This window comes from Nasonia vitripennis, chromosome 1 (assembly GCF_009193385.2).
Source record: "Nasonia vitripennis strain AsymCx chromosome 1, Nvit_psr_1.1, whole genome shotgun sequence".
Lineage (NCBI taxonomy): Eukaryota > Metazoa > Arthropoda > Insecta > Hymenoptera > Pteromalidae > Nasonia > Nasonia vitripennis.
In genome coordinates, this window is record NC_045757.1 from 26,099,906 (window position 1) to 26,112,458 (window position 12,553).

General features: G+C 38.0%; 1 protein-coding gene across 3 annotated transcripts in view; it reads right to left on the reverse strand.

Annotated features, from left to right (window-relative positions):
• LOC100118809 (alpha-mannosidase 2) overlaps positions 1-12,553 on the reverse strand; it is a 258,498-nt gene that overhangs the window by 122,487 nt on the left and 123,458 nt on the right. The gene's annotated exons all lie outside the window — the stretch shown is intronic.

A 12,553-nucleotide genomic window follows, 5' to 3' on the forward strand; every position in this document is an offset into this window, starting at 1 on the left:
CTATGTTGATAAAGCATTAAGTAAAAAAAATGATGTACTTGCAGCGTTTCTCGATGTCTCTGGCGCCTTTAATAATGTCTTAAGCGACTTACTGTTAAATAAATTAGCTAGTATTAAATGCTCAGACCAAGTAATCAAATTTACCAAATTCCTGACCTACGAACGATACCTACATACAAACATTGACGGGCATGAAATTACTAAAGTTTGCAAAGGGGTCCCACAAGGAGATGTACTAAGCCCTCTCTTTTACCTTATATATGTAGCCGACATCGGCAAAAATTTACCTAAAACCGTGACTATTTCGCAATTTGCAGATGACACTGCTATTTACTCAAATGTCACTCCCCTTGATGAATGTGTAAAGGTCATCGAAAAATCAATTAACATCATTCAATGTAATTTAGCTAATTTAGGACTCGAGCTAGCTCCCCAAAAAACAGCATTAATACATTTCAACAACAACAATATTCTACCGGGATCTACAAAAATTTTTATTCAAAACTACGAAATAAAATCTAAAGAATATACGCGCTTTTTGGGTATCTTGTTCGATTACAAGCTAACTTTTTCTGCTCACATCGATATGATTCAAACAAGGTGCAACAAAGCAATGAATATGATAAAATTCTTATGCGGTACTTGGTGGGGCTCAGACCCAGAAACTCTTCTCATACTGTATAAAAGTTACGTGCGTTCTTTATTGGAATATGGCTGCTTTTTGTATTTCCCCAACACCGAAAAATACGCAAAAAAATTAGAACAAATACAGTACGCAGCAATAAGATCGGCTCTAGGCTATAGAAAGAGCACACCCACTAATATCTTGTTAGCAGAATCTAAATTGCCTCTAATACAAGAACGAGCGAAATTTCTAGGTAATAAATATATTCTAAAAACCCTATCGAATAAAAATAACCTTACGTATAACCAACTACTGTACCTAAGCCACCACTCCACGAGAAACAGAAAAAAAAAGAATCCTTACTCGCTGTATCGAAAATATGACAGAGTATATAGACCTAATTGACACCCACGACAATTTCGTTATATATACTCATGATTATAACACAAATATTACCTCAATTCCTTTCAACAAAAGCTTAGGACAAAAATTGGCTAAGGAAAAAAATCCAAATGTAATACTGAAATCATTCCTTGAAAAACACAAGATTCTGGATATTTATACCGACGGTAGCAAGATACTAGGAAACCCATACGTGGGGTCAGCATGTACAGTTCCGAATTGAAAAATTTATATATGTAAAAGTAGCCTCGGTGCTACCTCCGTTTTTACGGCCGAGTGTATTGCGATTAATCAAGCAATGGACATTGCAATGACACACATGGATAGTAATATAATTATTTTCTCCGATTCTCTAAGTGCGTTGGAAACTCTCAAATCTTCTTACAGTAATACCCTTACAAATCCTTTCATTCTACAAATTAAGAGTAAATTTAATTCAATTACTGAACAAAATACAAACAACAAGTTAAAATTTTATTGGATTCCAGCGCACGCGGGAATCGAAGAAAACGAATCTGCCGTTCTTAAAGCCAAAAAAGCTACAAATAAAAGCTATGTAAACTACCAACGTATACCATACACTGATCTCTTCGAAACAATAAAAAAGCAGCGTCTGTAAACACGACTAATCTTATTAAAAAACAAGGACAAAAAAAGGAATTGAGTACTTTACAATTTATAATTCAGAAAAAAGCAAACCTTGGTTTCATAATAAAAATCTCTCCAGAAAAGATATCGTCACAATCAATAGATGTAGATCTAATCATTATAATTTAGCGGCATCCTTGTACCGTATACATATACTAACAGATCCAAAATGTGATTGTGGCTACGAAAAACTGTCCTAATTACGATTTGCAAAGACAAAAATTAATTACGAAACTAAAAAAGTTAAATCAATTCCCGCCATTTACGATTAAGTTATTCTTGTTTACCCTTGACGTAAGGGCCATAAATATTATTTGCGATTTCTTAGAAGAATGCGATTTAAAAATATGAATAAGCTGCGGTCGTCTAAGCACAACAAAAATTAAATAAAAATACTGTTATTCTTTCGTTGATTTGTATTGATCTAATGTTGTATAAACTGTATTGCGATATAAGTCCTACAATTGGACTTGGGTAAGCTTAATAAATAAAAAAAAAAAAAATAGTATAGGAGTAGTGCCCTCGGGCAATATTGACATATATTACTTGTTTACAAAATGTTCGATGTGTAAACGTATTCGCGATATCAAACGTCGCACTGACTTTTAATTTTGTAGTGATGTTTATCAGGTATTAATTATAGCACACTAATGACATAGGTATCAAATGAAACCAAACATTATTCCGAGTATTACTTACAACGACAGTGGATTTTGATTCTGTATACAAGCGATATTAATAACTAATAGCTCGTTGAATGTGGAAAAGTGCATGCAACCATAAAATCCACAGTATCATGTGGCATCCATCAATTGTTCATCGAAACCATGCAATAAGAATTAAAATTTCTAATAATACTCGATCGACCGCAGTTATTAATTACCGATAAAGCTTTTGCAAGGTAATTAAAAGACCAATATTTTTCGGTATGCGCATCATTATCCGTACCTTCAGAGCTGACGTTTACCGAACTGCTGTTCAAACTTATAAAGCTCTGGCAATCGCCCGAGTACTGGCCTTCACGCGATAATCGATCCGCAGTTTGTTTTCCGTTATTCCATTTCCGGGCGTCTTGGGCAAACAGTCGAAAAAACCGTTGGTGTTTGTTTTCTGGCAGCTCTGATCGATCAGAGCCAAAACTTTGCTTTCCATTTAACGATACCAATTACTCTCCCCAAATAAGATGATTCAATAAGCCCAGAGAAACACTCAAGTATACGCTTCCTCCGGATAATAAACAATCGTACACATCGAAATTTCGAAACACCGAATTTATTTGTCAACTATATATAGCAGCAATTGTTATCGAGATCGAATTGGAAACACCGACACAATCGTGTGTAAAATGCAAATGCGTTCGCTCTATTTTATGCATGATGCAAGCGCAACTAGACTGCACAGCGCATAGGTCAACTCGTACGAGCATCCGTCCTATTTGCTTTTTCATCAACTCTAATACTCATTTTTCATTTCTGCTCGGTGCTTCCTGCGATACAGCCGAGAGAAGACAGAGCCTTACCTTGATTTTCCTCTTTTCGCGCATCGCTCGGTCCGAATTCATCTCTTATTTTCCGCCTTACGCGTCGTTCACCCGTCCCTTTCTTTTCCCCAGACTGCCTAGCGCGCAGCTATATACAGTGGTACACTTACACAGCACGCGCGCACATGCAACTTGCAGTCGGATCTCGCGCGCTTTCCGGAGATTGGATTTTAATTCAACATTAACGCCACCCGGACAAGACAGCCGAGCACGAGCTTACGAGGAAATCTCGAGACACGCTGCAGTGGGCGCCAAAGCCACTCGAGAGACAACCGAATTTCATTACTCCAAGTACATTCGATTACTATTTTTTTTTCTCGTCTGACGCGAGTATCGAGTGATCGTCGTACATTTTTGCGTGCTCTGAATTACAAACTGATTGAAGTGCGGCTCGAGATTTCGAGCTTGTTTATATCCAAATGAATTCAAACTTAACTCGCACGAGCTGCTGTGAATAATTAATTTTCATCGAGAAAGTGCTGACCTACTTTAGTTACAGCTACAGCTGGAGTTATAGACAGTTAATGAATTGAGATTTTCTTAAGAAAAACGCTTTTATAATAATAAACGGTCAATCACCTCATTTTTATATCCATCTGTCATTAGTAAAATAACTAATGTACTTCTACAGCTCCTTTACAAAAAAGTGTAACTATTAATACTTTCACTTTGTTTCGAAGTGCGTTGGCGATTTCTAATAAAAATGCATAAGGAGTATAGCCATTAAACAAAACAGTTTTGTGCTGGTCTTATTACCCCATCTGTCAAACTTTCAGCCTCTCTAGTATCTACTAGCGAAGATAGGCGGCGCGAAGACACTCGTTTCCCTTATCAGCCTTCTAAATTTGTTTTATATCTTCAAACTCCGTTACTTAAGAAACGCCGTGCGATTTCTATCTCTCTAAATTTCCAAGAGTGATTGTTTCACTCTAAAAAGAAGTGATCAGTAAGATCACTTAAGTTTGAGTCATAACATGATTTAAATTACTCGTATAGAGTGATTTTCTATCACTCTAGCTATAGAGTCACAAAATGACTAAAAGTAATCGAGTGATAAAATTTTCCTGTTCTGAATCACTCGATTTTGGAGTGATGTCGCACGGAAAATAATGCAAATTTAAAAGGTATAAATTGATTTATCTAATAATCAGATGTTTAGTTACATTATGCAAGTATAGCTAATTTTATTTATTAATTATTGTTTATATTAACTTTAGTTAATACGTAAAGTAGTTGATATATTCGATCCGAAAGTCTGTACTGTCAAGCTGGAGGTCCAAATTTCGTCGCCGTCAAAAAATTTTAATTTCCATAATTCTCTATACTAAATCATACATTAGGTAATAATAATATAAATGCATGAATAATAAATTAATAATAATACGAACAATAAATTAAATAATGAGTTAATAAATAATGAATCTAAAATATAATAGTAAAAGAAATTAAATTTTTGAAAATTTATCTTTTCTAAAAGTTACTTGCAGCGTGATAATAAACATACATTTTTAATTATTTTTAGGTTAGGATTGTAGTATTAGTGGAAATATCATGTCACTCATAGATTTAAGTGACATGAATCACTCTTGAAGAAAGTTACTTTTAACTCTATTCCGACTGGCTCTGTTTTATGTTCCCAAAAGAGTGATATTTGACTCTATTAGACACTCTTGTACATTTAGAGAGAACAGAATAATTTCTAACCCCAAAAATGTTTATACTTAATACTTGTTTAGTCGTCACTAGGTGTAAACAAAACACGATAAGAAATTTGAAAAATTGTCTTCATTTCTTAGAAAGAGGTCCTTTATCGAAAATAATCATTCATACGAGAAAAGAAATGATTTTGAAAAGCAACTAAACTAAGAAAAATTTGATAGTAGAAATTACTATTTGGGATAGTAATTTTTACTGCTTTTCATAATAAATTGGTAACAGACTTTTAAGATATTAGATTTTACTATCCAAAGATAGTAAATTTTGATGAAATCGAATTTTTAAAAATTTAATTTCAATTTCGCTTAGTTCTATATTTTACACTTCTTAGGTACTTCGCGCTGTTATTACTTTATTATTTATTATTTTTATTGATTATTATTATGATGCTTGGAAGAAAGAATGAGATTAATTTTTTTGTGCGGCGACGGGAATCGAACCTGGAGCTCCGGCATGAGAGTCGAGTGCGCTGACCATTTACCTAAACAGATCTGTTACGTACAAAATTTCAGATCTAGCTGATGTACTAATTGACGTACGAACTAAAGTTAATAAAAATTAACGACGATTAGTAAATAATAAAGTTAAATCAATAGACATAGAAACTCATTATAATAAAATAAACGTAAAATGTCAACTAAAATACTGATTACCGCAGAAAAAAAAATTAAATTCAAACCTTACCGACTGAAAATATTATAATTTTTCCCACATTTTATAGTACATTTTACAATCTTATGTAGTAAAAATTAAAAAATTCAGTTTTTTGAAAGCTGTAACAATTTTTACTATCTGAGATAGTAAAAATTAATCTCTTATAGTGAATTTTACTATAAAAGATAGTAAAAATTACTAGCTTCCGAGTCTGTTACCAAATTATTATCCGAGATAGTAATTTTTACTGTCAAATTTTTCTCAGTGTACATACCGAACAATGAGCAAAGAAACATAGCAATTACATCTCATTGGGAAAAATCACATTGATATAGTAGTAAATAATAAATAGCTGATTGAATCGTTAAAAAGTTTAAAATGGCGCTATCAAAATCAAGATTTACACATTTCCAGGTAAAGTAAAGTTACTCTGGTTCTCTCGCGACCAGTTCTCGTGACGACTAAAAGCAGTATAGACGTCACGCCGCCTCGAGAAGCCTGCAGCGCTTGGATCGATTTACATATCTTCGATCGAATGAACTCTTATACATCCAAATACGCACTCACCCTTTATCTTCCCATTTCTGTGCTCTTTTCTCTCCGACCTTGTTTTTGCGCGCACTTCACATTTGTCGAAAAGCATAAAATCTATCATAAGTGCGTTTACTCGGGGATGAATTCGGTGAATATTCCATTGAATATTTTTGAATGTATTTACTGAGAAGTGAACATTTTGACGCGATTTCCTCTGGTTTTGAATTGTAGAAATTTAAAACTGGTGTTTGGATTTGAACCTTTTTCAATTAAAATACAGCGGAAACTCTCTAGAAACGTTAACCGTTGAGCGAATACTGACAAAAAGCACGTAAAAAAATTTCAATCAGAGTTTATCTAGTTCCATGAACCCATATTCGAAAATATAGAGTAGGAAGAATATGAAACATCGCTTATGTATAGGACCTCATCCCACGAAATCAATATCGCGCATTTACGAGAACCCACTTCTGCGCCTGTACTTATCACAAAGCATTTGTGTGCTCAGTGGACTCTTGTCCCCAAACAACGCGTCTCTATTTACTCTGTTCTCCAAAAATCACTATATCATCGTCTGGTAATTAAATTAATATCCATCCATTTCGGCCGCTCTTTCTCTCTCTTTATTTAGCCTCTATCGGCGAGTCATCCAGCAGCAGCTCCCTTTTAAGCCTTCTTCCCTCGGTCTCTTTTGCTCTCTCATTGTACTCCCTCAGCAACGTCGAAGCGCGCGAACGTGTCGAGGGTGCTTATTGCGATTCGCTCGCGGCGTCTGAGTAGCGTCTCGACTGGGCAGAGAAAAAACTCACTCGGCCCCTCGAGAGGACGACGAGTAACAGAGAGAGAGAGAGAGAGAGAGAGAGAGAGAGAGAGAGAGAGAGAGAGAGAGAGAGAGATAGAGAGAGAGAGAGAGAGAGAGAGAAAGAGAGAGAGAGAGGATAGTAAAAAAAGGAGTCTCGTTCGCAGCTTCCCATTCCCAGCCTTAATTAGATTTCCGCTGCGCGAGCCAGGCGATGGCCCATTCGGAAGCTCGGTATATCTCGTCGATGCGCGCCGACCTTAATTCTGACGACGAGCGCCCACGCGCAACTAAGCCACCTATAGCTAGTGAGCTTCTGATGCCTCCGGTCTCGTCCTATATATGTACACGGAACGACTTGCGGTCTCGGTGCGGCAAGCCGGCCTCCTTCTCCGCGAGTGCAGTGCGAGTTTCGCGGTCGCTTGGGATCGATTGCATCTGACGCATTTGTTCATGCATATGCGGTTGTATATCGATTCGCGGTTAGAAAAATATCACACACGTTATCTTTTGCGGTTTGTCTTTTAATCTTGGAATTGTTACTTGGCTGTTATTGTTTTTAAGCGTAATACTTTGTACATGATCGTGGTTACGACGACCATTAGTTCTTTTGCACATAATTTTGTAGCATCGACGATGCGAGTGTTATAATGATTGTAAAGATATAATGAAACAGTTATAATTATCGTTGAAACATTGTTAACTGTTTGATGATAAATCGAATGGGATTTTCCCTATTTTAATGAGAATTATCGATCTGCTTTTGCCGTCGAGTTTCAAGAAGCAAATTTTTACTGCTGAATATTGCTTTATTAATGAGTTGCTGTGGCAAATGAACGAGCGAACAAATCGCGAACTGGAGATATTTAATTGCACGGAATGAATCCAGGAAGTGAACACTTTATGCATCGATAATACAGACTGATGATTTCCTGTGAACATAGAAATCATGTATTTATCAAAACTGATTTTAATCCCATATATTTGGTCTATAATTTAACGTTTTTAACGAATATTATATTAAGATGTTCATAAGAAAATTAATGGAGCGTATCCTACTAAAATGAGTTTCGAGTTTCCCTACAAAGTTTTTTGGAGTAGGGTCGTATTTCATGAAGTGCTTTGTCATACTTTAAGCAACCATTTTTTTCAAGTATACATAATTTTAGCATAAAATGAATTATTGCTATGCGCAAATCAACTTATGTTTCATTATAACTGAATGGCTGCACTTTTTCAATTCGCACATTACTGATTCAAATGAAACTGTCCAAATGGAACTGAAATCGTTTCATCACAAACTCATACAACGAACCGTACCGACGCAAAATAGCACGTATGTTATGATTGCATAGGGATTCCATGAACGAGGATTACAAGTTACGAACCAGTCTGTTATTATTTTTAGATTTTGAAGTGAATCCCACGACTACACTGCATGTTATTAAAGTCCAAACATAACACACGAAACTCCGTACAGTTACTGTATATACAAAACGTACCCTTAATTCGGCAGGCTGTATGGGGGAACAGCTGCTGACGCTCCGCGGGGACAAATTCAAATCCAGAAAGTTTCGGCTTAATGAGCCAGTCTCTCTGCGCCCGTCCGGTTCTAATGAGAATTTACAATTTGTCAGTTGCTCAAGTGGCTCTTCTCCGTAAAACCCGACAAAAGTCTCCCAGAAGAGAGAGAGAGAGAGAGAGAGGGTGGTGGGGGGGGGGGGGGGAGAAAGAGAGGGAGAGAGAGAGAGAGAAGGTTGGGAACGCGTTTGTAAAAACAAGTCAGGCAGTATGGGCTCGCGCGGACCTGCCTTGTCTCTGCAGTCAAGTATACATACCCCGGCCACTTGACACTGATGAGTAAGAGAGAGAAAGCAAGACGGAAATACACTAAGGGCCAAGAGAGTAGCAGCAGTGCGGTCGAGCTTTCCCGGATGACTAAACTGTGGCAGTTGAAAATTTCGGATAAAGCAGTGCGTAGCGGTGACTTGGCAAGTTGATAAGACGAGAAAAAGACAGATGTGATTTTGCATCAGAGATGATTCAATTTAGTTGTAAGGCACGTTGAGTAAAGCGCTAATTATAGATATCGTTGATTCGATAATACCGGTATATAATAATCTAATCAGAATTTTACATCACAAGACGGCGGTGTTTTACTTAAAAGTATTCAGGTATGTAATAGCAATCATATAGTAATTCAATATCTTGATACGCGCGGATTTAATATAAAGATTATTCGTTTATGAATATCTGTTAAAACTATTTAGCTGATAAAACTACTCGTAATATGGAACAATTCATCTTTTGATTCTTTTGAACCTGAAACTGTGTTTACAAAAGTAGCTATGCTAATATGTCCACTTAAAATTTCTATTTTTACGCGCGTTCGGCGAAAACAAATAACTCAATCATACTCAGAATTCTAAAGCTACTATGAGAAACAAGCAGCCGCCATAAATTCGTTATATTTTATATAATCCAGGTAAAATAAAATACCACAGTATAACGAAGAAGAAACCCGCAGTGAGGTCGCTCGACAGGACGTACGACACCGCTATGCCCGCACACACGCGCGCATCAGACCCGTAGTAGTGCGCCGAAAATTCTAAAACGAGTGTGAGAAACACGACGATGCAGTTCCCACTGTGCAAACTCGAACGAACATGCACGCATCCCGAATGGCTTCCAGGGCTGCTCTCTGCATCTCGCGTGTGTAAACGCACACACGACGAGAAAGTTTGCGCGCGGAGATCCTAAAATAAAGCAAAAAAAGTGCGAGGCGCGACCGTGAATACATTAGCCTTTTAATTTCCGGCGTTATAATGTATACCTGTTTAGTTTGGCTCTTACAAGAGCTCCTTCTCGTCGTCTGGCGTTTTTTCCTGCGCGCGAAGCCCGAGAACTGCGCGCGCGAGTTTCCCCGAGTCGCGTTTTTGCGGGATTTCTTATGTACAACGTATAGCCTTACGCTGCCGCTGCTGCTGCAGGATACGAAGCGCGAAGTGTAAGCGCGGGCTTGCGAGAAAAACGGGTCGCCAGTATTTACTGGGTGGGAATTGATGCGAACTTTTCCCATAAAATGTTTAGCAGTTGGTACTGCATTAAACTCTTGTTGCTTTTCTTGCGCGTGAGGAGGGAAAGAGCTAGCGCGCGCTCCCGTCGTCGCGCCTCCGCGGCTAAGGTGTAATCTACACAAATGTGACTTTTTCTAGCTTGTTCTGGATTACTCGACGGGAACATAAGAAAGTAGCTTCCTTGGAAGGTAGTTTTAAATATTTTTCTAGTCTGAATAATATACGCTTCTACTTTGCGTAAGGAGGGGTGAAGCGTAGGAATTTTCGCCGTTACGTTGTTTCTTTAAAAAGTAGCAACAATGAGTCTACCTCGATGAACAAAAAGTATGTTAATCCCATCAACGAAATTTCACCGAATTGATTAACAGTGTACAAAATGAATCAACATTTTCCCAGCCATGCTGCCAAAAGTCCAACCACAGGATTAAAGAAGCAAACGTAGGAAAGTAAAAATAACCGAAAAGAAAACTTGTTGGAGTTTTTGTTAAAACTTAGTTTTAGTATTTTGAAATATTATTCAGTTCTTGTTTTATTGTAGCTGGGAAAATCCAAGAACAGAGCCGTGCCGAGTCCATCGCCGAACTCGGCAGCGCATCTGCTCGTTTTATAATTATAAGCTTCTCGGAGACGCGGTTTGTTTGTTGCCTACGAAAAATACGTGCGATAAACGCGGCAATTAGGGATTAAGAAGCAGCGCGCACTTCGCTGAGTGCGCCCTTTTTATGATACCCAAGTTGGTGGCGGGGACTATTAAGAAGGGTCCGTCCGCTCACGCTTCGACCGCGTCGTCGCGTACCTGGATATCGGCAGCGTCCCTCTTGCGATCAGCCGTAGGACCGCGTCACCGAGGTATTGTAATACCCTCAGCGGAGGATAGCAGTTAGTTCTAACCGAATCGAGCAAGCGAGCAGTTGTCTAGTCGAACGCTTCACTGACATCTGACTACGCTGTCATACTTGTATTAATTTCTTGTTCATTTTTTGTATTAATAAATATATTCACCGTGAGAAGCTATACCCTGCTTGATTTTATTGATTATATTATAAACTTAAGTACACATAAAGCAGGAAGTCTACTAGTCTGGCATCGAAACGGCAAATAAACAATTTAAAGGGTCGTGTCTACAACGATGGCAGGTTTAGCGGCGCCACGAAGGACCACGGCGAGGCATTCCTCTCTTTCTCCGACTCCCACACCAACCTAGCAGTCTCTCCTTTCCCTCGCGACGAAAGCTCAAACGCAAAGATAAAGTTTCGGCGGGGGCCAGCTTCCGTATACAGGCACTATACACCCACGCAGCCGACCTCTGCACTAACACTAACGCAAGAGCGTCCGACACACACTCTGGATGGATAGCCGTTAATAATTCATTAAGCATCCCCTCGCGCGCCCGAAAAGTAAAAGCGTGTGCCGCTATGCAGCGCTTCCGTAGTTGGTGTGCAAACTCTGTACACCACTGCCACGCACGTTACTCTATATATCTATATGTATACAAACACAGTTATACGCGCGGGCACGGAGTGGAGCACACACTCGACACATAGATTAAACGCCCACGAAGGCCAAAGTCGTCGCGCTAACCCGAGCGTGTATTATTATACGCGCTCACGGCTATGTAACATCTCTATACGCGGCAAAGTACCTGCTAGATATACGTGCCAACGTTTGCATTATGAAGGCGACGCGGAAAATCGCGATCCCGAGCGAAGAACGCGCGCGCGGCTAATCGCATTTCCGAGCGCGCCTTTGCTACGCGAAAATTCGCCAAGTTTGGAAAGAGAGAGAGAGAGAGAGAGAGAGAGAGAGAGAGAGAGAGAGAAACCTCTCTCTGTGTATCTCGACTTTCATTAGATTAATCCAAGAAATTTATTAATGGAGTCCAGCTATGGTATGTCTTTTTCTTCTTTTTCGCTAACTATCAGAAAGAAAGTTGGTTGCGTGGCGCGTTTGCTTTGGATTTGACGAAGGCGAAAAGTTGGGATTTGCTTTTGATGTGATAAATGAGAAGAAGTTTCGTGTTGAGACTCTGATATCGGTGTATTTATCTCTGATGTAGATGGATGGGATTTTGAAAATGGCTCGTATTGCACGGAATCTTTTTGCTTTTGGTTTTATTTGAAACTCGCGGTTCGAGTTTTCAGACAATTTGAATAGATCATATTCCAGAGTTTAAATTTTATTTTGCGGATGGTATTTTGTTTTTTTAAATTTGTTGAAACGAAGATAGTATTTATTTTTGCTATGGATTTTGTTGGTTTTCTGTTTTTGTAAAGAATTAGTTAATCCTCGTAAATTGTAGTAGACTTCTACATACTTGTTTACATATATTTTTGCTTAATTAAATGTATACACACGCTAAAAATGATTAACCTACATCTATATGTTTTGTTAGCTATAATTATGCAAAAGAGTATTCCAGTTAAATCATTTAAATTGATGCTATTTATATTAGATTAGAAGAATATATATGTACATTTTAATAAATTAAACACAATTATTTCAGAAAAAAGTTTCAATTAATTTGCAGTTGCATTTCGAAAACGTATATAGACTTAACA